This window comes from Desmodus rotundus, chromosome 7 (assembly GCF_022682495.2).
Source record: "Desmodus rotundus isolate HL8 chromosome 7, HLdesRot8A.1, whole genome shotgun sequence".
NCBI classification, from domain to species: domain Eukaryota; kingdom Metazoa; phylum Chordata; class Mammalia; order Chiroptera; family Phyllostomidae; genus Desmodus; species Desmodus rotundus.
In genome coordinates, this window is record NC_071393.1 from 61797490 (window position 1) to 61823309 (window position 25820).

A 25820-nucleotide genomic window follows, 5' to 3' on the forward strand; every position below is an offset into this window, starting at 1 on the left:
GACAGAGTGTATGACTTTATGGCCATGACTTTGTTCCTCGGGTGGTAGGGTTGGACTTGTAGTGTTTTGTTTTACTGAGGGAGGAGAGCTTTTCTCTGCATTTGACTATGCTACATGTTACTGTGCAGCCTGACATTTTGGGGCTTAGGTCTGGGAAAGAAATATGCTTTACTTAGTATTGTATAGGTTTGTTTAATTTGTATGATTTTCCTCTCTCTTTTACTTTGAGAGGCAATACGGAAAATGGAAAAGCAGAGAACCCAGGTGATCTGCAAATAAGATTAAGAGGGAAAAGTCTTGAGACTGGTACAACTACCTCCTGAAGTAAAATTGGAATCCCACTACCGAGAGAGAAATGAGGATTCATATCAGTTAGCCTTTGCTGTATAACATACCATCATCAAACTTAGCAGCTAAAAACAAGTCATTTATTTGCTCACAATTCTGTGGGTTGGTAGTTTGGACTGGGTTCATCTGGACGGTTCTGATGTCACCTAGGGTCACTCCTGGGACGGCACACAATCAATCAGCTGTCACCTCAGATGGGTCTAGGGTGGTCTAACTCACTGGTCTGGCTATTGGCAGGCTGTTGGTGGAGTGACTAGTTCTCCTCCATGTGGCCTCACCAGTAGGTGAGCTCAGGCTTAATCATATGCTGGCATCTGGATTCCAAGAGAATGAGAGGAGAAGCTGTGAGGCTTCTTGAGCTCTAGGCCCAAGATTGGTACAACATCACTTCTGCTAAGTTCTTTTGGTCCGAGTGAATCATAAAGCAGGCCTAGATTGAGGGGGTGGGGAAACAGACTATTCCTCTTCAGTTAGAGAAACTGAAAATAATTTGAGGTATTTTTCATCTATCACAAATGATTTGCATAGATGAATAGCAGTGTTTCTCTCTCTCTTGCAGAGAGCCTGCACAGGCTGATGTCACTACGACACTGTCCTGGCCCTCAAATCGAGGGCAAGAGGTGATAGGGCAGGGGGTGGATTTCTCCCGGGGCTAGGCACACTCTAATAGGGGCATCTCTTTATCTGTACTGGCATGAGGTAGGTCAAGTGGGACATTCCAAAGGGGTCTCTAAAAGCCAAGAGTCCTGGGGGGAAGGGAATAGATAAAGGAAGGGTGTGGAGCAATGTGGCCCTTGCTCTGCCTGCCCTGCTGAGGGGTCTTGGTCACTTGGCATTTTCAAGCTTCAGTTTCCCCAGCTCAGTAATGACGACAACAGCTGTCCCACCCATTCTCTGTCCCAGGGAAAGATGTCTGAGGTGACCAATAGCATTTAGAAGGAATGTAGTCCTAAATGCAGTGTGATATCCTGGATTGGATCTTGGAACAACAAAAGCAAAAAAAAAAAAAAAAAAAAGACATCAGTGGAAAAACTGGAACTCTGAGTAACACCTGGATTACAGTTTATAATAATAGACTGTAAGATGTTGACATTGAAGTAGTCTAAGAACTCTGTACTGTCTTGGCAACTTTTCTGCAAATTGAAAATTATTTCAAGATAAAATTTTATTTAGTTAAAAAAAGAGAGGGAAATGTCTCTAGGAAGTTAATAAGCTCTAAACATGTATAAGTGTTCGAATATCGAATATTAAAACCAGGGGTCAAAAATTCTCTACCTAATTGAACTGCTTTGAAGTTTCATTTTTGTCGTTGCTGCATGCCTTAACTTGATGCCTGGTGGTTTTATGTTTATGTGAAGTTGTTCTGAAGTCAAACCAAAGCAGATTAACTAGAAATAGTCTCAGCCATCATCTGGTCCATTCTTTGTATTTGTGTGGTGAATCCAGTTATAATGAAGTTATATCTTTGTCTCAGTATTCCCCAGGCCTAGCCCTGAGTTTAACACATAATACATATTTACTGGCTAATTGGGGCAGTATTTACTTAAAAAAACTGAAGCAAACCTTTTGGCCAGAGTATATTTGAAGAAAGTCTTAGTGGAATATTTGAGAAGTATGGTGGAAGGTGTTAAAACAGCTCTTCTTTTGGAATTTAAAAACTTTGCCATTCTAAAAAGTTCTAATGTGTAAAATATCCAGTATGTTAAATCGTTTGATGTGTAAAATGTATTTTATGTTACATAGTCTCAAGATAGTCGTCTCTTACCATTACTTTGGGAATATTTTTTAATTACTGTTTTAGAGTCAACAGAGGAATGAATGAACAGGGATCATTGTTACCAATAAATACTGTTCTCCTTATGCCAAAATTTAACAAACTGTGGATTTTCAAGTTCCATCAAGTAAACAATAGCTTTCCAAGTTAAAAATAACATTTCAGTGATTTTTTCTTTAGTTTTAGTATAAATACAATATATTTGTATTTATATCTCTCAGTAGAATTTTTTAAATTTCTTATTTTTTATCAAGGAATAATTGACATATAACATTATATTGGTTTTATATGCACAATATAATGATTGGATATTTATATATTTTGTATAATGATTACTACAAGTCTAGTTAACATCCATCACCATAGTTACAATTTATTTTTCTTGTGATAAGATCTACTCTGTTACCAACTTTCAAATATGCAATGCAGTGTTATTAACTATAGTCATCATACTACAGATTACATCCTCATTACTCATTTATTTTATAACTGGAAGCTTGCACCTTTGACTTCCTTCATTTTTTTCATCCACCCTTCTTTCCCCCTCCACACGCCTCTGGCAACCAACAATCTGTTGTCTGTATCTATGAGCTTGGTGGGTTTTTTTCATGTGTTTTGTTTTGTTTTTGTTTTTGTTTTAAATTCCATATATAAGTGAAATCATACAGTATTTGTCTTTCCCATCTGACTTATTTCCCTTAGCATAATGCTCCATCCATCTTGTTGCAAGAGGCAAGATTTTCTTTTTCTGGTTGAATCGTATTCCATTGTATATATGTGCTACATTTTCTTCATCCATTGATAGACACTTAGGTTGTTCCCATATCTTGACTATTATAAAGAGTGCTGCAATGAACATAAAGAAAATCCTTTTCTTTCTTTTTTTTAAATTTTTATTGTTATTCAATTACAGTTGTATGCCTTTTCTCCCCATCCCTCCACCCCACCCCAGCTGAACCCACCTCCCTCCCCTGCCTCCACCCTCCCCCTTGATTTTGTCCATATGTCCTTTATAGTAGCTCCAGTAAACCCCTCTCCCCACTGTGCCCTCCCCACTCCCCTCTGGCTATTGTTAGATTGTTCTTAACTTCAATGTCTCTGGTTATGTTTTGTTTGCTCTTTTCTTTTGTTGATTAGGTTCCAGTTAAAGGTGAGATCATATGGCATTTGTCCCTCACCGCCTGGCTTATTTCACTTAGCATAATGCTCTCCAGTTCCATCCATGCTATTGCAAAGGGTATAAGCTCCTTCATTCTCTCTGCTGCATAGAATTCCATTGTGTAAATATACCATAGTTTTTGGATCCACTCATTTGCTGATGGGCACTTAGGTTGCTTCCAGTACTTGACTATTGTAAATTGTGCTGCTATGAATATTGGGGTGCATAGGTTCTTTTGGACTGATGTTTCAGGGTTCTTAAGGTATAATCCCAGCAGCAGAATTGCTGGGTCAAAGGGTAGTTCCATTTTTAGTTTTCTGAGAAAATTCCATACTGTTTTCCACAATGGCCTCACCAGTCTGCATTCCCACCAACAGTGCACTAGGGTTCCCTTTTCTCCACATCCTCGCCAACATTGTTTGTTGATTTGTTTATGCTGGCCACTCTGACTGGTGTGAGGTGGTACCTCATTGTGGTTTTAATTTGCATCTCTCTGATGGCTAGTGATGCTGAGCATCTTTTCATATGTCTCTGGGCCCTCTGTATGTCTTCCTTGGAGAAGTCTCTGTTCAAGTCCTTTGCCCATTTTTTAATTGGGTTGTTTGTCTTCCTGGAGTGGAGTCGTGTGAGTTCTTTATATATCTTGGAGATCACCCCCTTGTCTGAGGTATCATTGGCAAATATGTTTTCCCATACTGTTGGTTCTCTTTGTAATTTGGTGCTATTTTCTTTAGCCATGCAGAAGCTTTTTATTTTGATGAGGTCCCATTTGTTTATTCTTTCCTTTATGTCCCTTGCTTTAGGGGGGACATGTCTGTGAGGATGTTGCTGCGTGGAATGTCTGAGATTTTCCTGCCAATGTTTTCCTCGAGGACTTTTATGGTGTTACGACTTATATTTAAGTCTTTTATCCATCTTGAGTTTATTTTTGTGTATGGTGTAAGTTGGTGATCGAGTTTCATTTTTTTGTACGTAGCTGTCCAGATCTGCCAACACCATCTGTTGAAGAGGCTGTTTTTGCTCCATTTTATGCTCCTGCCTCCTTTGTCAAATATTAATTGACCGTAAAGGCTTGAGTTTATTTCTGGGCTCTCTGTTCTGTTCCATTGGTCTATGTGCCTGTTTTTATGCCAGTACCAGGCTGTTTTGATTACAGTGGCCTTGTAATACAGTTTCATATCAGGTATTGTGATCCCCCTGCTTTGTTCTTCTTTCTCAAAATTGCTGCAGCTATTCGGGGTGGTTTATGGTTCCATATAAATTTCTGAAATGTTTGTTCTATATCTGTGAAATATGTCATGGGTACTCTAATAGGGAGTGCATTGAATCTATAAATTGCTTCGGGTAGTATGGCCATTTTGATAATGTTAATTCTTCCAATCCATGAGCATGGTACATGCTTCCGTTTGTTTGTGTCTTCCTTAATTTCTTTCTTCAATGTTGTGTAGTTTTCTGAGTACAGGTCTTTTACCTCCTTGGTTAGGTTTATTCCTAGGTACTTTATTTTTCTTGTTGCTATATCAAATGGGATTTTTTTTCCTGATTTCTGTTTCTGCAGTTTCGTTGTTGGTATACAGGAATGCCTTTGATTTCTGAGTATCGACTTTGTATCCAGCTGTTTTGCCAAATTCATTTATTAGGTTGAGTGTTTTTTGGGGGACTCTATAGGATTTTCCATGTACACTATCATGTCATCTGCAAACAGTGACAGTTTCATTTCCTCCTTTCCAATTTGGATGCCTTTTATTTCTTTCTCTTGTCTGATTGCTGTGGCTAGGACTTCCAATACTATGTTGAATAGGAGTGGTGAGAGAGGGCATCCTGGTCTTGTTCCTGATCTTAGTGGGAAAGCTCTAAGTTTTAGTCCATTGAGTATAATGTCGGCTGTAGGTCTCTCATATATGGTCTTTATTATGTTGAGGAATGCTCCCTCTATTCCCACTTTGCTGAGTGTTTTTATCAGAAATGGGTGCTGTATCTTATCAAATGCTTTTTCTGCATCTATTGATATGGGCATATATCTTTTCAAGTCACTGTTTTCATTTTCTTCAGATAAATGCCCAGAAGTGGAATTGTTGGATCATATGGCAGTTCTAGTTTCAAATTTTTGAGGAACCCCCACACTTTTCTCCATAACATTCAGTAATTTTTTTTTACTAGCCTAAAGTAATTTATCAGGTACATGGCCACTTTTGGAAATCTGAGAATTTTAGCCTGAACCATTATTGTTTCTTTAAATGAATGTTGGCTACTTCTTATGAGTAGAGCTGAATCTGGGGTCTGATCATTTTATGCATGTGGGACTCAGGCAGATTTGTTTCTGAAGCTCTTTGAAAGAATTTCCCACCCTCCTGTCTGGCTCTGTGCCTTGGGTGCAGGTGCCCATGTTGTGCCAAGGGTGGGACTCCAGAGGAAGAGGGAGCCGGTGGTGGACAACGAGTCAGGGTTGCAAATGTGCTTTGTGTCTGGTGAAAGGTGGCCAGAAGTGTCAATCCTGAAGATTCTGTCCCTTTTCAGTTATTTGGGGATTTTAAGATGGCATGGCAATTACTTGAGTTTCTAGAAACCCTGCTTTATGGCAAAAAGTGGCTTGTCTGTGAAATCTTTTTTGTTGTTGTTGAGATGTTCTGAGTATGTCAAAAGAATGAGAATATACTGGAGTATTGCAGGGGTAATTTCTTTTGCAACTAAAATTTTCAGATATAGTGGAAAGCATTCAAATGTCTTCTTCATTTCATCTATTCCTTCTGCAGATGTGTGTTGAGCACTTCTGACATCCAGGCACTGTCGTGGTGCTGGGCAACTTGGACACAGTTCCTTGCCCTCACAGGACTCCTAGAGGGGGAAGACAGGCACACGTAAGTTAGATGTGTCAGGTGGTGACACACGCTGCAGAGAAAATTAAAATGGGTGGGAGACAGGAATAGTGCCTGGGGCGAGGGAACCACATTAGGACCTAAGTTCTTGCACAACTTATGGTGAATGATTGGACCCACAGGCATGAAATAGCACAGTCCTTTATGTATTGTGACCGATTGTGCTGTCATAGTCATCACTAATATTGTCATTGTCACGGTCAGAAAGTATTTATCCCACACCTATTAGCAAGGGTGTGTGTGGAATGAGTCATACAGCTGAGTGTTTGTCCTCAAGACTGACAGCTCTTATGTGGAAGGCTTAACTAGTGACAAATAAAAACAAATAAATTTACTATATTCACTTAGCAATGTTTATTGATGATGGTATATACAAAACATTATGGAGGCTGGCAAAGTAAGTCAAGATATACTTATATGTCTAGAACTTATAAGAACATATATTTGTGAATAGTAGATCATCTGCATGGCAGTGATTCAAAATCGGAAATAGACTATGAAGGGTCCATGACGTATGCTGACTTGTCATTTTGCTGAGGCATGGTTTTCAGTCACCTGCTTTGGGAGGCTGTGAGGGTAAATAACCTAGGAGTATGTCAGCCAATTGCCTGGTGTCCATGTTCCAGCACAGCATGTTTCTGCCCATTGTCTTATGTATAAAATGCATCTGGAGTGAAATGTGCTTTCTTGGTGAAGGATTGCTCTGAGAAGGAAGTGAGCTAGTGCTGGTGATGAAAGTGCCGAGCCCAAGTTGTGGTGACCCTTACCCCAAAGGTGGAGTCACTGAGTGTCTCAAGGAAATATTTAGCATTTTGCTCCCTTTGTGAGGCATACTACTAGTATTTGCCAATTCAGAGATGAACCCCTCATGAGTGTATTATTTGAGTGAGTCCTGATAAGGGCCCTGAGGGAAGTGTAGACATGGGAGCAGATATCTGTTATAGCTTCCTGAAGGTGACTCTTGGAGGAAGCTAAGCAAAGCTTCTTCATCAGCTGTTTGAACTGGGCCCTAATATCTGGTTATTCCCTTTCCTTTGGAAACAAAGGGTCAGCCACCTTTGGGTGAAGATCCTGGAATACATTTTCCAGCCTCCCTTGCACTTAGGTGTGGCCATGTGACTGAGTTCTAGCCATTAGAGTGACTGTGGTGAGGACGGCAGAGCCTGTCAGCCTGAGTCTGTTTCAATGGGAAGAAGAGGAACACCTCTTTCATCCAGTCCCCATCACAAGAACAAGACACAATGTTTTAAGGTGTTTGAGCCATTATATATTTTTGGCTCTTTCAGCAGAGGTCTTCCCTAACTAATGCTGATACTGTGTAAGGTAAATGAGAGGCAAAGACTATAGTTCCAGTACCTTAATCTTACTTCACTGGGAGACTGGACCCAGTTGTTTCCACCTGAATGGCAGAATCAGCACTCTTGGACGAGGGTGGTTATTGTACTTGTAGGCTAAGGGCGTGTGTTTATTCCTGTACTCACCATTTGTGGCTTCCATATGGCTGAGCTCGTTGCCGTATCCTCAGTGGACAAGGGTAGAGCCCAGGGAGTGCTAACTGACCCCTGATTTTTCCCCTTCTCATATATTTTGGTACCTACCTCATGTTAGGTGCTACTGGGGATACCTAGAAATGAAAGAAACATGACCTGTGACTTCAGAGAGCTAACAGTCCTGGTTGATCAACCACCTCAAATGGAGCTCTCAGCTAGAGGTAACAAAAAACTCCACAAAAGTTAAATATCTTAAACAATAAGTGATTTTTTTTTTCTTATTAAGAGCTGAGAGGTATGTAGACTTCAGGTGCTGCTTCTCTGTGATTTTTAAACTGGTCAGGTTCACCCCTGAAATTTGTAGTCAACTGCAAAGTCCAGTGCACAACCCTTAGTATTGCCTAACCCCCTCCTTGCATCTATAATTCTAAGAGGGATTATTTAACTGGTGTTCCACATGGTCCAGTGCAAGTTGACTGGGTGCCTTTTTCCCCTTGAATTCCATCGAGCTGGGCCCACAGTGGAAGAGTTAGAGCTGTTACTTTACTGAGTATTGCAAATGGTCGTTAGTGATATGTGGAGATTAGTTTGTGTAACCTGAGAAAATCCTATTCAACTGTGTTTTAGTTGTTGGTTTCAGTAGATTCAATGGCTTCCTTCATTTGTCCTTATCACTATATGCCAAGTTAGAATTTGAAATTTGCTTTTTCCTTCTTTAGCCCATTATCAAACCCCCTCTACAGTTTGCTGTATTTTGTAGTTGTTACTGTCAGCTTGTCTGTCTTCCTTCTGAGATGGTCTACTCCTTGGAGGTAGGCACCGGGCCTCAGCTGTCTTTGTATTCTTTCCTCTGGTCCTTTACCCCAGAGCATAGTACAGTGCTCTATGTATATTATGTGTGTCCCAATGAATGTTTGATGAATCAATTGATTACTTAAGTTTCTTACACTGGAAGAACTTCTTGAGCTACTCTTATGCTACTGAATGATTTTTTTCCTATGGTGAACATTACTTCCTGCTGCCATTGAGTGCTGTCCATTTTTGTGATGTTTCTTTCATCGTGTTTAACTTTGTGACATTAGCTTCACCTTAGTCAGTACGGGAGACACCCAGCATGCGGCTCAGAAGGGTAAGTGCTGACATGCTAAACGGTTGCTGTAGGATGTGTCTTGACCTGGTTCAAAAGGTATTTGTAAGGCTAATGTCTGGTGGATGATACTGAACCACAGTTGTGTGATTTGTTGGCAAAACTATGTTACATGTAGTAGTATATCACTCAATTTAATACAAGAACAACAGATTAGTCGTCTTCTCCTTGGTAGCTAGGTTTCTATCTTAGGTCTTGCTTGCCTCACTGAAGGTTCTGGAGGATTCCCTGGACATAGTCATGTACATCCATACCTATTTCCCCTAGTAAAATTGCAGCTAAAATCCTTCCCTCAGCTTTGTTGTGTTCCTTCGTAAGAGCACATTTTAATAATGCTAACAGAGCAGAATGTTGACTTAGTACCCTCCCAAAGAGACACTAAAGGCTAGGAAAGAAGGCATTTTACAGGATTCCACTCTCTTTTTTAACCAGGGGCTTCAGCAGTATACCTGTTCCTTTGAGCACCAGTGGGGTCACTGTCAACGTCTTCTTTCATTTGAGACTTAACAACTGGTCTCCCCTCCCCCTCCAGCTGCGAAGGCTCTTTAAAAGAAGCTGGCCAGAGCTTTTCTCTGATCTTGGTCTACTCACTTCTTTTTGCTAAAAGTCAATGAAGCAGAAGCTCATCTTCACGTTTTGATGATTTGACCTTTACATTTAAGAATCTGTGATATGCACATTTTAGTGCTGTTTTACTTGTTGCTTAATTTTTACTTGCTTTGTGGACACAGGGAAACCATTATTTTGTTTACAGGACTTAGAAAACCATGAGAACACAACTATATAGAATTCCCTGTTATAAATTAACCTTAAGAATTTGTAAGCATTTATGTTGGAAATATGGAGCTGGTTATCTTCTTCCAAAATAGTCTGTGATGATTAATAGTGAAGGAGTTAATTTTTTTCCTGCATCTCAATCCACTGGACTAAATGACATTATAGTGTCCTGAAAATATTGAACTGTCTTATCTACCTACAAGAAATACTTTTAGAGAACACCCTACTAAGTATCTGTATGTTGGGTTATAAGAAAAGCAACTTCTCTCCATCTTATGCATAAGAAGATATTATTTTGATATTATTAAAAAAGCAATTTTTGCTTGTAAGAACACTCCCTTTCTTGACTACCATATACAATGATTATCAACTTCATTAAAGACCTCAGAACTGCACATTTTAATAACATGCCATTTTTTACATACCAGATTGGAGAAACTAGTAAGATTGATAATACCCTGAATTGGACAAGAAAAAGATAATCTCACATACTAGGGATGGGGTATTAATCAAAATTAGTACAAAATTTTGGAAGGATATTGGACATATTTATCAACATTTTAAATATGTATCCATTTCTAGCAATTCTTACATAATATTTGTGCCACTATACAACAGATGTCTATTGTACTTTTTATTAAAAAGTTGCAGTGTGAATATCCATTAATAGGAAAATGGTCAAATAAACTATTTGTATAAAGAAATTACATGTTTTAAAATGTTAGGCAAAAAGTTGTATTTATAATATCCCTTTGGAATTAATTTTTTTGTATGTGAATTATATACAGAGTGGGGCAATTTACAGTTGTGGGTTGGCAAACAGCTTATTCTTATATTGCTATTTATTAATTGTATTATTTTTCATACAGAGAATTATAAACCTACTTTTGCCCCAACCTGTATTTATAGAAAGAAGTCTAGAAGAATATACAACATGTTGTTAATAGTATTGTGTTGGCCAAAAAGTCCATTTAGTTTTTTCCATAAAGTAAAAAATACATTTTTCACTTTCACCAATAACTTTATTGCTTTGGATATTTTGACTATGTTGGCTATCTCCTGCGTGGTACAATGTTGATCTGTTCTCTATTAACATCTCAATTTGATCGCTATCAACTTCAACTGGTCTACCCTACTGTGGAGCATCATCTAGCAAGAAATGTCCAGCATGAAACTTCACAAACCACTTTTGACGTGTTCAATCAGCTACAACACCTTCTCCATATCCTATACAAATCTTATTTTGTGTGTGTTTCAGTTACATTTTTTCCTTTCCTGAAATGTTGCATATTTTCTTCCCTCTTCAGTACTAGAATGGCTACACAAAAATTCACCAATTTTGGTAAGTTTTTTTTTAATGCACACTGATTTGAGAGCTATCACAATACAACCTAACAAAATTGTTTCAAATGAAGTTAAAGACAACTAAGCACTACTAGAGCCATCTTACGGAAAGAAACCAAATGAACTTCTTGGCCGACCCAGTAGATAAGTCTGGGTTTATAGGAGCCTTTTATTTTTAACTCTATGCATTTTATGTTGCTTTAGTAATGTAAAGAATTAAAACTATTTAAAAATATAGATGCAGTGCTTCTTAGGCATGGGGCACTCAGTTCTGGACTGGGGAAATAAAAATGCATAATAATGAGATTTGATAGAGATCTCAAGGAGTTTATGTCCTAGTCAGTGAACACAGGAAAGCAGACACATCTAGTCATATCTTATGGGTTGTAAAATATTCGGTAGGCTTAACGGTTAGTTGGAGTGGGTGGAGGAGGAATTGGGTATGAAAGAAAGTAGAAAAGCAGCAATAGAAGAGATTTGAGCTGAATTTTGAGAGCTTTGATATTTGTGTTTGTATTTATTCGATAGTTGGGTAAATGGTAGAGGGACCATGGGGTTGGCGAGTAAAGGTGGAGATGATGGTTCCAAGTCTGAGTTTGGGAAGTCAAGGAGGTTGGCTTGGCTATAGCACACGAGCACCCAATATAGGTGAGTGTTGCTATGGGGAAGAAGGTGAGGGCCACATCTGTGGAGAAGAGTGGACAGGATTCTGGCCTGTGAGGCAGGAAATTACTCCGTACTACTTTTGCCGTGTAGATGTGTGAGCTAGATAAAATCGCTTCCCCTCTCTGTGCCTCAGTTTCTCAATCTGTTAAATGAGAGTGTTGGACTTGATTAGTGACCTCCTGTACTTTTCCTTTCCTTTTTCTTCCCTTTAGAAATAGAACCATTTAATCAAAGGAAATTATACTTTAAATTGCGAGATAAAAGTGGAGCGACTGTGCCTGCACTGTTGTAGTTGATGGCTGGGAGGCAATGATGAGGATTCCCCGCCCCCTTCTCAAAGAGGCTTCTTGTGGGGGGCTCCATGGAACCCCCAGGGCTTTGGGGGAGCACAAGCAGAAAACTCTGGTCTAGCAGAAAACGGCGGCCCTTTCAGGTCCGAAGTCTCTGCAACTATTTTAATGTTAGTGTTTCCTTCATCTTTAGCTTTGTTTCCGTTTTGGCCTGATTTCTTCCCTTTCCAAGGGTCTGCTGCTCACCTGTCTTCAGTGTCATTTTTCATGATACCTAAAGTACTCCTCAGCTTTATGCCTGTCTTGCCATTTTTCTTCCCTTGTATCTCTAGTTTCTTATTGATTTTTCCCACTTTTCTTTAATTTGTATGAACAGACTGGCCTACTTAGGCTACAGAGTAGGCTGTGAAATTACTGTAATGGGTTACACAACTGAGGGCCCACTCTGGGTGCTGTTCCAAACGCGTTGCATATGTGATTCATTTCATCTCGCAACAATCTCACGAGGCAGGTGTTAATATCAGTGTTTTGCAGAAGAGACAGAGTCAGAGAGGCACAAAGAGACAGATAGTATGATGATGTCAAAGAGAAACCGTCATCAAAGTGGTGACTCAAGCATAGGCAACCTGGCTCTAGAGCCCTTCCACCTAACAGTTGCCTAAACGTTTTTACTTTCACTTTTTAGCTGTCAATTCTCAGAAGGGTGTATTCTCATTCATTCCCGGGTCTTTGTGTGCTCTGGTGCTGTTTCTGCTCCCTTTTCTTCTTCCTTCCCTTTCCTTCTCTTTTTTGAAAAGGGAGTCGCAGTGACCTAGTTAAGATTTAACTGAAACTCACAAGAGAAATAATTTGGAGATTATTGTCTTCAACAGATTTCTCAGAGGGAAATGAGGCTGAGAGATTCAGGTGTAGCAAGCCCATTTAGGTCAAAAGCTGCAAATTTACTAAGGAATTTGGGGGTGAGAAAGAAGTTGAAGAGAAAAAGGGGCAGAGCCAGGCGTTTAATTTATTGTCCAAGTAAAGAAGTAGAACATTGTTTCTCGTCTATTGTTACTTTACTATTTTGAATAGCTAAATAACTTTGGAGAATGATTTGTCCCTTTGTTCTGCTGTGCTATTTTAATATCATGCCAAGAATAGTCTTAATATAATTACCTGGAAATAAATAAGGAGGAAGATGTGTCATCATTGATTTGTGCTAAGTATATTGTTGCTACCAAGAGATCTAGGAAAAAAGTAAATGATTAACCAAATTTCTACCCACTAAAACCTTTGAATTGCACAGTGTTACAATGTTACTGAGCAGGTCTGCCTAAGACCGGTTGTGGTGCCTGGTTTCTTGACTTCATGTGGGAAAGATTTCACAACACAAGTCCAGCTGACTCTGAGGGAACATTGATTAAAGCTGAGGACAGTAAAACGAGGAAAGGCCTAGCATAGAGGAAGCAACAGGAGAGCCAAGGCTGGGTTCACTGGGAAGTCAGAGAAAAGGGGCCTTGGGGAGGGGTTCAGGGGACTAGCCTGAGATGAGCTACCTCTGCCCATTGCTCCCCTGGTCACAAGTCTTCTAGGGTCCCTTAGAGTTTAGGAGATGTGTGCCTGTTTGGGAGGAAGAAAGAGAAGAGGGTGAAGGGAATGGCATGGGCTGCTCCCCAGGGGGAGAGCCTGAGCCTGAGCATGAGCTTGCTGGGTCCTTTGTCTTGAGGCTTTTCTCTCTCTCATGCAGGCGGGGAAGGTCTCAAGGGAGGGTTTCAGCAGAGTATTCATCAGTTCTCCAGGTGTGGTCTTTCAGGGTCCTGGTCTCAGTGCCAGGGCAGGGGGTCCTTCGTCTTTGCAGCAGGGCCTGGCTTCCCCACCTGGTTTTGCTGCTTTTCTGGGCCTGGAGCTGAAACACAACTGAGCCTAGATGTCCTCTCTAGGGAAGCGAACTTCTGTATCTGGCTGAAATTGCTTGGCCAGTTTGTTCAGCTGTCCGTTTCGGTTTCCCTGTTCCACTTGCCCTTGCTTAACTGGCCCATCTCAATAATGTTTAGTCAGCAAAAATAAATCTATTGTACCTAAATAGCCAAAAAGCATTAAAAAAATTAACCTTCTTTGCTTTAAGAACTTATTTTTAAATAAAAATTATTTTGAAGAAAAAAAATTAACCTAGAAGCTTTTGGCCAATGTCTGACTTATTTCATCATAACTAAATTTAAAGAGGAAATGTAGAAGCCAAAGAACTTATAAGTATGACCCATGGACATGAACTATAAGGGGGAAATGTGGGAGGGAGGGGGGTGGGAAATGGGACAACTGTAATAGCATAATCAATAAATATATTTAAAAAAAAAGAATGAAAGGTAAGTTTTAGGAAGTAAAATTCACATAGATCTGTGACTTTTACCTATAAAGTTATACAACTATATTAAAACATAGCCATTTCTCTTATTATTTCAACTCTTTGGGGGTAGGGGTGAGGGAGATTGAGTTCCAAATACAGAAACACATCTCTAATTTATATAGCAAATCTATATATAGGTCAATATAAAGATTTTTATTACATTGAAGTGCTTTTCTTTCTATTTACTGAGGTCTGAAAGGAGTGTTCAGATTTATAACATACTTAGTTTAAAGCAGTTTCTAAAATCTGGTGTGTGTGAGTTTTTTGAAAGAAGAGCAATAAAGTAAGTTTATTGGGATGTCAGTACACACTTTACGTTAGAGCCGCTGTGGGAAGCCAGTGAGGCCTTCTAAAAGTGGGCAGGGCCAGTAACACCCGAGGGAGTTTGCTTACTATGTTTTTAAAGTAGTTTTACCTATGTGATTGCCTATGGATAAATCCCAAAGATACCAGTTTTATTCCCAAGAAGTTTATTTTTCAAGAGCTGCTTGACAATTTGGATACCCCTAAAAGAACAATAAATTTCTTTATTTATATTGTGAGGGAGTCCATGGAAGCTAAGGATGAAATTTTCTGTAAAATTTCTACAGTGCTAGAGATTGGGTCTAGCAGCCCAGTATAAAACCCTACCTTCTTTAAAAGGAATCCTTAAATCTCTGCTAGTAGGAATTAATCTATACCTCTCATTCATGGATTGATTCATTCATTCAACAAACTATTATTAAAAACCCGTATGGGATTAAGACTGTGATCAAGATAAACATAGTACCTGTCTCTCCAGAACTGTGGGGCAGGCAGCTTGTGTACAGAGTTAACAGGCAGTAGCATTACTGCTATGACGGATGAAGTTGGGCTGCACGTACATCTGGGACAACTTCTTGGAGAAAGTGCTGTCCAAGCAAGTAGGAGTTAACTGGGTGAACAGCGAGGATCAGGGGCCCAGTATACAATGCTGGGGAAACAGCTTTGTGCAGGGAGTGAGAGGGGCACAGTGGTTCTGAAGTGGAAAGCAGTTAGGAGTGGTTGCTTGGAGCATGGAGGGGGTGGGGGGAGTAGTGGCAAGGAGAGAGGCTAGAGAGAGAAATAGTGGCTCTGGAGCCCTGCGAGCCTTAGTAACTCCCTCTCCTGGTGGCAGTGATGACCACTAACTTGAGGGCAAGATGTTCTGTAGAAATCTTAGTAGCTTCTGTGTAGTGATGTATTGAAGAGAGGCATGGGGTCCATACTGTTCAAGATTCAAGAAAGAAGTAAGCAACCCCACCCCAGAATCTCATTTTTAGGGTTCATTTCCTGGGAACCACTGCTGGTATCAAAGTACTACTGCATTGATCAGGGACCAGTCAGGTAATAGATGCCATGCTAATATTCCAAATAGAGGTGATTTAATATAGGCGACTGGGGACACACGGTAAAGAAGGGCTGAAAGAGTAAATGGCGGAAACAGAGGTAACCTAGAGATCAGAAACTTCAGGAAGCAGCTGCCATCCCTGGGGCTGGAGGGGACAGAAAGGAATAGTTGTGGTCACTGAACCTAGACACTCAAAGTCGGTGCTGCCACAGAGCTGTGCTAACTGCTGAGGAGGTGCTGGACCTCTGTCAGGGGAAGGCTTGTGTGTGGGGAACTGGGGTGACCTGTGGCCGTGCAGTCTGACAGGAGCTGAAAAACAGGAAGAAAGCTTTTCTCCTCTGCCTTGCAGTCTCCTGCCAGTGGCTCCAACTGTCAGAATTTAACAAGAAGGCAGTTGCAAAGGAGTCTGGGAAATGTAGTTTGCAGACTTTTAGCTCTAGCATCCTAGGGCAGACTATGAAAGGGTGGGCTCGGCCTAAGACACAGCTGGTAAATAATCTGCCCCAGGGATTAGAAGAAAAGTAACTCTAGCTATGCTGTGGGAACTGGATTGGAGGAATTGGATGCCTGTTGATCAGTTCAGAGGTTATTATCTAGGCAGCAGATAATGGCCATCTGATTTAGGGCAAGGACAGAGAGAAAGAGGAGTGGGTAGATGTGGAGAGATCCAGAATGTGGGATGGCACATACAGTGTGAGGGATAAGGGTATATAGATCAGAGGGAATAAAGGAAAGGGATGAGTTAAGGAGGAAGTTTGCAATTGTGACTTAGGTGGATGGTGGTGCTGTTTACGGAGAAAGGAACATAAGGCTAGAAACCATGTAGGGGAAGATGATTCATTCGGTTTTGGACTTTGGGATTTGTGGTTCTTGTGGCTCATCCAACTGGAAGTGCACTGTGGAGACCCGGTCCTAAGGTGTTGGTGTGATGCATTTGCAGCCTGTAGGTTGTATGTGTAGCCTTAGGGTGAGGGAAATTATCAAGGGAGGTTATAGAGTGTGGAGAGAAGCAACCATAGGGCAGAACCCAGAGGAATAACAATGTTTTAGGAAAGAACATAGCAGTGGGGAAAAGTTTGTGAAGGAGGCTGTGAAAGAGTGGTCAGAGTGGTTGGAAGAAAACCAGAGAACATGATGTCCCAGAAGGCAGGGAAGAGCATCAGAAGAGGAGCTGGTGATCAACAGTTTAGATGCTCAGAAGTTTACTACACAATGTTGTTTGTGCTTCTTTTGCTATACCCATCAAGTCTGTTTCCAGAGTTACTTACAGGTGATTCTCCTCTGATAAAATATAGGCCTGCGACGCTGTGCTTCATATATGTCAGCCCTGGCCTTGTTGTGTTGCACAGAAGTATATGCTTCATGTGTGTTTTTTGCATTGGATTAATTCATTGTTGGCAAATTCCAGGTTGTGGATTGGCCATTTGCTTTTGTAAATCAAGTTTTATTGAAACACAGGACTAACCATTCATTTTTGTCTCTGGTTGCTTTCACACTGTAACAGCAAACCTGAGTAGCTGCGAACAAGACTACAAAACCTAAAATATTTATTGCATGTCCCTTTATGCTTGTTGATCCCTGGGTTATGGTCCTGAAGCTGATTTCTGTAACCGGAAAGATTGTGTCTTTGACTTTTCCTTGAAAAAAAATTTGTTTAATATATTTAGGAAAGATGTGGAACATAGACTCTGTCTTCTTGGGGCTGGTGATGGTCTTATTTTTGGAATGAAGACAGTAGAGCCAAGGGAAACCAAAGTTAGCAGATGGTTGTAGCAGCCTCTTTCAACATGACTGGACTAAGTGGTGTCCTTATATAGAGCGCTGCTAGGACAAGGCAGGTGGAGCAGGAGGGAACATAGGTCTGTGCACGTAAAACAGGCCATTTCAGCTCTGCGATGTGCCAAGTTCTGTGCTAGGTGCTGGGATTTCTCTAGAAGCTCAAAACCTGGTTGAAGACATAGCCCCATAAACAGAAACAATTCCCCATGATGTGCGAGGTATGGTGCCAAAGCTGTGCACAATGTGGTAGAAGAGAGGGGCTCCTGACCCAGCCTGGGGAGAAACGGGGAGGAAGAATAACGATATTGGCCCAGGTGCCGCATTTGCCACTTCAGAGCTGGAGTGGATCATCTACCAGCTCTGTAGGCAGAAGTCCTGTGTGAGAAGTAAGGCCCTTGGGGCTGTGCAGTCATGGAGAAAAGGCAATTCTAAGAGAGAAACTTGTCCATTACCAAAGTTTATCTTCTAGGCATTTTTTTTCCAGATGACACATTTAGTGTGGTTTGGTTTTATGGGAATCATAACCTTGAATTGGTCAATTTTTCTCCCATACATAAAATACAGAAGTCATCTTATATTAACATGTGCTTTGGCTGGATTTGTCTTGCCTGTAGGGACAATAAAAGCTCAGTGAGCTGAGCATCTAACATAGGCAATGAAAGTTCGTTTATTTAAAAGTCTGAACTTGCTGTCATTTTAGTGCTCTTGACCCTCAGTAATGACAGATTACACATTCATTTGACTGTGCTCTCCTAGTGATCTCTGTGAGCTGAGTTGGGTAGGTGTCAGGCCTAATATATGAGGAAGGAAAGTGAGACACATAATTGCAGATTTTCAGTTATTTGCCAACATTCATTGCTTTCAGTAAGTTCTTTTGTTTACAAGTAACAGCAACTATTCCAATTATTTAATACTTCAGAAAATAAGAGTTTATCAAAACCTTGCTTTTGAACTGGAAAGCTGGGTGAACACAGACAGCTGTGGGTACTTTGTTTTCTCTCTCCTTCTCTCTGCACCATCCTTTCCTCACTCTACAGACTGGTTTTCTCTTAACTTTTGCTTGCCTGCTGTCTTCTCTCTGCATCATAAATGACATGTACAGCTCAGATCCCACTGCTGTTTGAGTCGTTAGCTCTGTTTTCTTTCATTGTCTGAATGGCCCAGCTTATCTTCTCAAGCAAGGCCATATTGTACTGGACTGACTCTTCCTGGATCAAGAGTCCTCCCCCCCGCCACCCTGTTCCACTCAGCTTTGACAGAGTGGGAGGTAGAGTGGGAGGTGTACCCATGTGATTCATAAAGGCAGAAGATTGGGCATCTCCCATAAAATGAGAAACAAGGCATCCTGAGATAACCTGTCCAGTACATCTTTTCCCTGCCTGACCCAAAACTCACTTCCTACACACAATTCTAAAGATACCCTCTTCTAATATAACCCAGTCTTCAGAGATAAAACCACATATTCACCAACATAAAGCATCCCAAATTCTTAGCTGCTGCAATGAGAAGCAGTCATGGGCCACTTAAAGAGCATCATCCACTGGGAGTCCACAGTTCTCAATGATGTCCATTTCAACTCGAATTCTCACTGGTCCAGTCTAGCTATTCTGCAGCCCACTGTCTAGATGTGACACGTAACTGACACACCCTGTGTTCTGTGGTGGAGGCTATCTTAATGCTCAGTTAAGAAGGAGAAGAAATTCTTACCTCCCAAGTTAGCTGTGAGAAAGATACGTAATGCATAGGTCACTGGTTCAACATATATACTCTTGTCTAGTAAAGTAGAGCCCATGGCTGGTGAGGGGTGGCCTTCTGCTGGCATTCTGTGACCCCGATGTTTGCAAATAGTACGGTATATTGGAGGAGCTCAGATTCCTTAGCTTGTTGCCTCTCTTCTTCGACCCTGAACTGACTTTTCTGATCTGTAAACAGCCACTCTACTGTTGTCTCTAGACTGTTGATTGACCTGGATTTTGGGGAGTACTGTGGAATTTTGTTGTCTTCCTGTGCTTGCCTTCTAGTTTTCTTCTTCGTGCCTTTCCTTGTTAAAATTTGGTTCTGGAGTTGTTTTTATTTATTTTTTTAAATGAGTTCTTCAGTAGTTAATGATGTGACTTAGAACAGAATCTCAGTTCAGTGGATACATCTCAAACAAGAATGGTTTTGGATTTTTTCCTCAATCCTTGTGAAGGATCTAGAGCACTCTAATTTTGTAACAGATAGAGTAGGTATCTTCAGTGCTTAGATTCTGGTTTCAAGCTTGTTTATTTCTGAGCATTCCTTCTCGGCTAATTTCCATGTAGTTTCTAAGTTAATTACATAGAAACAAGTGAAAAATTTAGTTTTCTGCATTATATTGACATACTTTTGCATTTGCATTTAATCATTCACACTTCTTCCATCTCAGTGAATATAGTGAGCTGTCTTTATATTTACATACCATTGAGAACTATATGATATATGAGGGGTAGAGTTAGAAAGAGGAAGTTAGTATAGTCATTTTATAAATAAACTAAGCATCAAGGAACACTGCAGCCATCAACCAACACCAGATAACTTCAAACTAATTAAGGCATTGCAGTGTGTATGTTTATTACCCATATCCCCTCCCCACTCCCCTTTGGCAACTGTAGCCTTGTTCTCTTTATCTATAGGTCTCTTTCTGTTTTATTTTGTTTATTCATTTATTTTTTTTAGAGTTCACATATAAGTAACATCACACAGAATTTGTCTTTCTCTGACTTATTTCATTTAGTATAATACCCTCGAGGCCCATCCATTTTCTTGCAATGGCAAGATTTTATTCCTTTTTATTGCTGAATAATATCCCATTGTATATATGTATCACATCTTTATCCATCCACATGTTGACGGACATCTAGGTTGCTTCCATATCTTGGCCATCACTAGTAGTGCTGCAATGAACATAGGGGTATATATATATATTTCAAATTAGTGGGGGGGGTTATATTCTTTGACTAAAAACCCAGAATTGGGATTGCTGGGTCAAATGGTAGTTCCATTTTTAATTCTTTGAGGAAACTCAATACTGTTTTCCACAGTGGCTGCCCAATTTGCATTCCCACCAACAGTGCAGGATGGTTCCCCTTTTTCCCCACACCCCATCAACACTGATTTGATTTATTGATGATCTTCTGATAGGTGTGAGGTGATATCTCATTGTGGCTTTAGTTTGCATCTCTGTGACGATTACTAATGTTAAGCACCTTTTCATATATCTGTGGGCCCTATCTATGTCCTCTTTAGAAAAGTGTCTATTCAGGTCATGTGTCCATTTTTTAATTGTATTGTTTGTTTTTTGGTGTTGAGTTGTGTGAATTCCTTACATGTTTTGAATATTAACCCCTCATCAGATGCATCATTTGCAAAGATTTTCTCCTATTCATTAGGTTGTTTTTTGTTTTGTCAATGGTTTACTTTGTTGTGGGAAGAAATTTCATTTTGATACAGTACTATTTGTTTTTTTTCTTTTGTTGTTTTTGCCCAAAAAGAGATACACACAAAGAAAATATTGCTAAGAGTGATGTCAGGAAGTTTACTACCTATGTTTTCTTCTAAGGTTTTTGTGGTTTTAGGTCTTACATGTAAGTTTTTAATCCATTCTGAGTTTATTTTTGTACATGGTGTAAGAAAGTGGTCCAATTTCATTTTTTTATTTTTTCATGTGCCTGTCCAATTTTCCCAACACCATTTATTGAAGAGACTATCTTTACCCTCACTGTGTATCCTTGCTTCCTTTGTTGTACATTAATTGACCATAAAAATGAGAATTTATCTGTGGGCTCTCAATTCTGTTCCATTGATCTATATATCTGTTTTTGTGCCAGTACCATACTGTTTTGATTTTTGTAGCTTTGTAGTATAATTTCATATCAGGGACCATGCTACCTCCTATTTTGTTTTTTTTTTCTCAAGAATTTTTTGGGGTATTTGGGGCCTTTTGTGGCTCCGTATAAATTTCAGGATTATTCTAATTCTGAGAGAATGCCATTGGTATTTCAATAGGAATTGCACTGAATCTCTATATTACTTTTGGTAGTAAGGACATTTTAATGACTTTACAATCCATGAATCAAGTGTATCCTTCCATTTATTTGTATGTTCTTCAATGTCTTATGGTTTTTTATTTCTTGGTGCTTTATGCTTTTTTAGTGAAATTATAAATGGGATTGTTTTCTTAATTTTTCCTTCTTATCATTCATTATTGTGAATAGAAACAACAGATTTCTGTATCCTGCAATTTTACTGAATTCATTTATTCTAATAGTTTTTTTGTGAAGTCTTTAGGGTTTTCTCTATATGGGATCATATCATCTGTGAAAATAAGAGTTGTACTTCTTTTTGATTTGGATGAGTTTCTTTCTTTTTCTTGTCTGATTCCTGTGGCTAAGACTTCCAATACTATGTTGAGCAGAAGTGACAGTGGGCATCCTTGTCTTGCTCTTGATCTTATAGGAAAAGCTTTCAGCTTTTTATCGTTAAATATGATATTACATGTGGATTTGTCATAGATAGCCTTTATTGTTTAGATACGTTCCTTCTATACCCACTTTGTTGAGAGTTTTTATCATAAAAGACGTTAAATTTTGTCAAATGCTTTTTCTTCATCTATCGAGAGGACCATATGGTTTTTACGCTTTATTTTATTAATGTGATGTATCGCACTGATTGATTTATGGATGTTGAACCATCCTTGTATCCCTGGGATGAATCCCACTTGATCATGGTGTATAATACTTTTAATATATTGTTGAATCCAGTTTGCTAATTTTTCTGAGAATTTTTGTATTTGTGTACATCAAGTATATTGACCTGTAAATTTCTTTTGTGTAATGTCTTTGTCTGGTTTTGATGCCAGGGTAATGCTGGCAATCATAGAATGAGTTTGGAAGCATTCCTTTCTATTCAGTTCTTTGAAATAGTTTTAGAAGAGTAGGTATTACCTCTTTGAAAGTTTAGTAGAATTCCCCTGTGACCATGTGGTCCTAGACTTTTATTTGTTGGGAGTTTTTTGATTACTACTTAAATTTCATTGCTAGTAATTGGTCTGTTTAGGTTTTCTATTTCTTCATGGTTCAGTCTTAGAAGGTTATAAACTTATAGAAATTTATTTATCTCTTCTAGATTGTCGAATTTGTTGGCATATAATTGTTTCTAGAATTCTTTAATGATCCTTTATGTTTTGTGTTATCAGTTGTAACTCCTCTTTCATTTACGATTTTGTTTACTTGGGCTCTCTTCCTGATGAATTTAGATAAAGGTTTGTCAATTTTATTTATCTTTTCAAAGAATAAGCTCTGATTTTTATTGTCTTTTTTCTATTTTTTAAAAAATTCTGCTTTGTTAATGTCCTGTTTTAACTATTTCCTACCTCCTGTTTACTTTTTTTTCCTTCTTTTTTCAATTCTTTAGGTGTAGAGTTAGATTGTTTCTTTGGGACTTCTCTTGTTTCTTGAGGTCAGTCTATATAGCTATGATTTTCCCTCTTAGAACTGTTTTTGCTGCTTCCCATAAGTTTTGAAAAGTTATGTTTTCTTTTGTTTCAAGATAATTTTTGATTTGCTGTTTGATGTTCTCTTTGATCCATTGGTTGTTTAGTAGCATGTTGCTCAACCTCTACGTATTTGTCTTTTTTCCAACTTTCTTCCTGTACTTGATTTCTAGTTTTGTGCTGTCATGGTCAGAAAAGATGCTTCATATGATTTCAATCTTTTTGAATTTATTGAGGCTTGTTTTATTTTGTGGCCCAATATATGATCTATCTTGGAGAATGTTCCATGTGCATTTGAAAAAAAATGTATATTCTGCAGTTTTGATGTGAAATGTACTATAAATGTCTATTAAGTTGATTTAGTCTTAATGTGACTTTTAAGGCCATTATTTCCTTATTAATTTTATGCCTAGATGATCTATCTACTCACTATGTGAGTGGGGTATTAAAGTCCCCTGTTACTGTATTACTATGGATTTTTCTTTTTATGTCCATTAATAAATAATTTATATATCTTATCACTCCTATGTTTGGTACACAGATATATATGTTTGTTATACCCTCTTCTTGGATTGACCCCTTTATAATCAGATAATGTCTTTCTTTGCCTTTTTGTTTTACATTTTTTTTGTTTTAAAGTCTATTTTGTTTGATATGAATGCTGCCACCCCAGCTTTTTTTTTGTTTCTATTAGCATGCAGTATCTTTTTCCATTCCTTCACTTTCAATCTGTATGTATCTTTCCTTTTCTTTTTTCTTAATAGTTCATTTTTATTGCATTTTTCCATTTATATGCATCTTTCAATTTGAATTCAGTCTCTTATAAGCAGCATATAGATGGCTCATATTTTTTAATACATTCAGCCACCCAATGTTTTTTTATTGTATGCTCAATTCATTTACATTTAAAGTAATTATTGATAAGTATGTACTTTTGCCATTTTGTTAATTTTTTTTATTGTTTTATAGGTCTCCTTTGTTCCTCCCCCCGTCCACCCACCTCATCTCTTCATTTGTGGTTTGCTGGTATTCTTTTGTGTTTAGTTTCCTCTATCTTTTTAATTTGTGTGTCTTTTGCAGGCTTTTGGTTTGTGGTTACCATGAGATTTATGTATATCATTCTATATCTACAGCAGTCTTTTTAAGATGATAGGTGTCTAAGTTCAAATATGTTCTGTAAGGACTACATTTTTACTACTGCCTCCACATTTTGTTATTTGGGATTTTAGATTTTTTTGTTTTGTGTATTTCCTAACTTAATGTAGTTAGAGCTGAGTTTGATACTTTTTTCTTTTTACTTTTGTGCTAGCTTTTTAAGTCTGATTCACTATATTTGTTAAACATTTATCTTCACCTGTAACAATTTTTCCCTTCTCATATTTTTTTAAAATTCTGGTTATGGAATTTCCCTTTATGTTTCAAGAATACCCTTTAAAATTTCTTGTAAAGCTGATTTAATTGTGATGAACCCCTTTAATTTTTGCTTGCCCGGGAAATTCTTTCTCTCTCCTTCCATTCTGAATGATAACCTTAGTAGGTAACTATTTCAGGCTGTAATTTCCTTTCTTTCAGCACTTTAAAGATATCCTTCCACTCCCTTCTGGCCTATAAAATTGTTGCTTGAGAAATTAGCTGATAGTCTATGGGGTTTATTTTGTGTATAAGTCATTGTTTTTCTCTTGCTTCCTTCAGGATTGTCTCTTTATCTTTAACTTTTGCTCTTTTAATTACAGTATGTCTGAGTGCGGGTCTCGTTGGTTTCATCTTATTTGGAATTCTCTGTGCTCCCTGAACCTGATGTCTGTTTCCTTTCCCTGGTTAGGAAAGTTTTCTGCCATTATTTCTTAGGATAACGTTTCTGTTTATTTCTCTCTTTCTTCTTCTGAGATTCCTATAATGCAAATGTTTGAGCACTTGGTGTCATCCTGGAGGTCCCTTAGACTGTCAGTGTGGTGTTTAAAAATATTTTTTGCTGTTCTGATGGGTTGATTTCCACTAGTCTGCCTTCCAGGTCATTGATCCATTCTGTATTAGCTAATCTGCTGTTGATTTCTTCTAGTGTATTTTTCATTTTAGTTACTGTATTCTTCAGGTTTGCTTAGTTCTTTATTAAATGCTCTCTCTCTTTGTTGAAGTTCTCCCTAAGTTCCTGTGTTCCTTTCTTGAGTTTGGTGAACATCCTTATAACTGCTTCTTTTCATTCTTTATCAGGCAAATTACATACCCCCATTTCCTTGGAGTTTTTTTCTGGGGATTTTTCTTGTTCTTTATTTGAGAGATATTTTTCTATCTTTCATTTATTTTGACTATGTCTGTTTATATGAACTCAACAAAATAGCTATCTTTTCCAGTCTTGGAAAAGTGGTCTTAGGTAGACGCAGCCTCTCTGTAGACTGTGTGTATCAGGTGGTTTGAACACGCCTGTAGGAGTCAGGCAGGAGCCTATGGCATCCAGGGCACTGGCCTACTGAGCCAGAATGGCTTCAGGTAAGGAGTCCAGGTGCATAGGTTGTTTGATCCTGCTTGCTCCCTTTGTTTGGGGCCAAAATGGGCTCAGTGTGTGTGTGTCTAGGAACACGCTGCCGCAACCTTGTAGGCCAGAGTGCCTGGATAGAGCCCCCATCCACCCTGGGGAGGTGGAGAGGGGATATAAACAGTGGTGCTCCCCAGTACCCCTACCCTGGAGAATTCCTACAGTCTCTGGAGAGCTCCTGTGCTCCACACCATTCTCTGTACAGTCTCCCTTGTTTATTGTAGGGAAAATGGACTTGTGTAGAAGCAACCTCCATGTACACTTTATGTGCTGTGTAATTTTGGGAAGCTGGATGGAGTCGACAGGCACCTGTAGTGCCTGGGGCGCACTGGCCCAGCTGCCTGGAGTGGCCCAGCAGGGAGGCTGGAAGGCCAGATGCCCATGATGATGCCTT

The 25820-nt window shown here is 39.1% G+C and overlaps 1 protein-coding gene across 7 annotated transcripts in view; it reads left to right on the plus strand.

The window, feature by feature from the left end:
- STXBP6 (syntaxin binding protein 6) overlaps nucleotides 1-25820 on the plus strand; it is a 288123-nt gene that overhangs the window by 39683 nt on the left and 222620 nt on the right. Inside the window, exon 2 of one of the 7 annotated variants that reach the window (XM_053928009.1) lies at nucleotides 6035-6139. The exons of the other annotated variants lie outside the window; for them this stretch is intronic. The gene's annotated coding sequence lies outside the window, so the exon portion shown is untranslated. The remainder of the gene's footprint in view (nucleotides 1-6034; nucleotides 6140-25820) is intronic. 7 annotated transcript variants of the gene reach the window in all.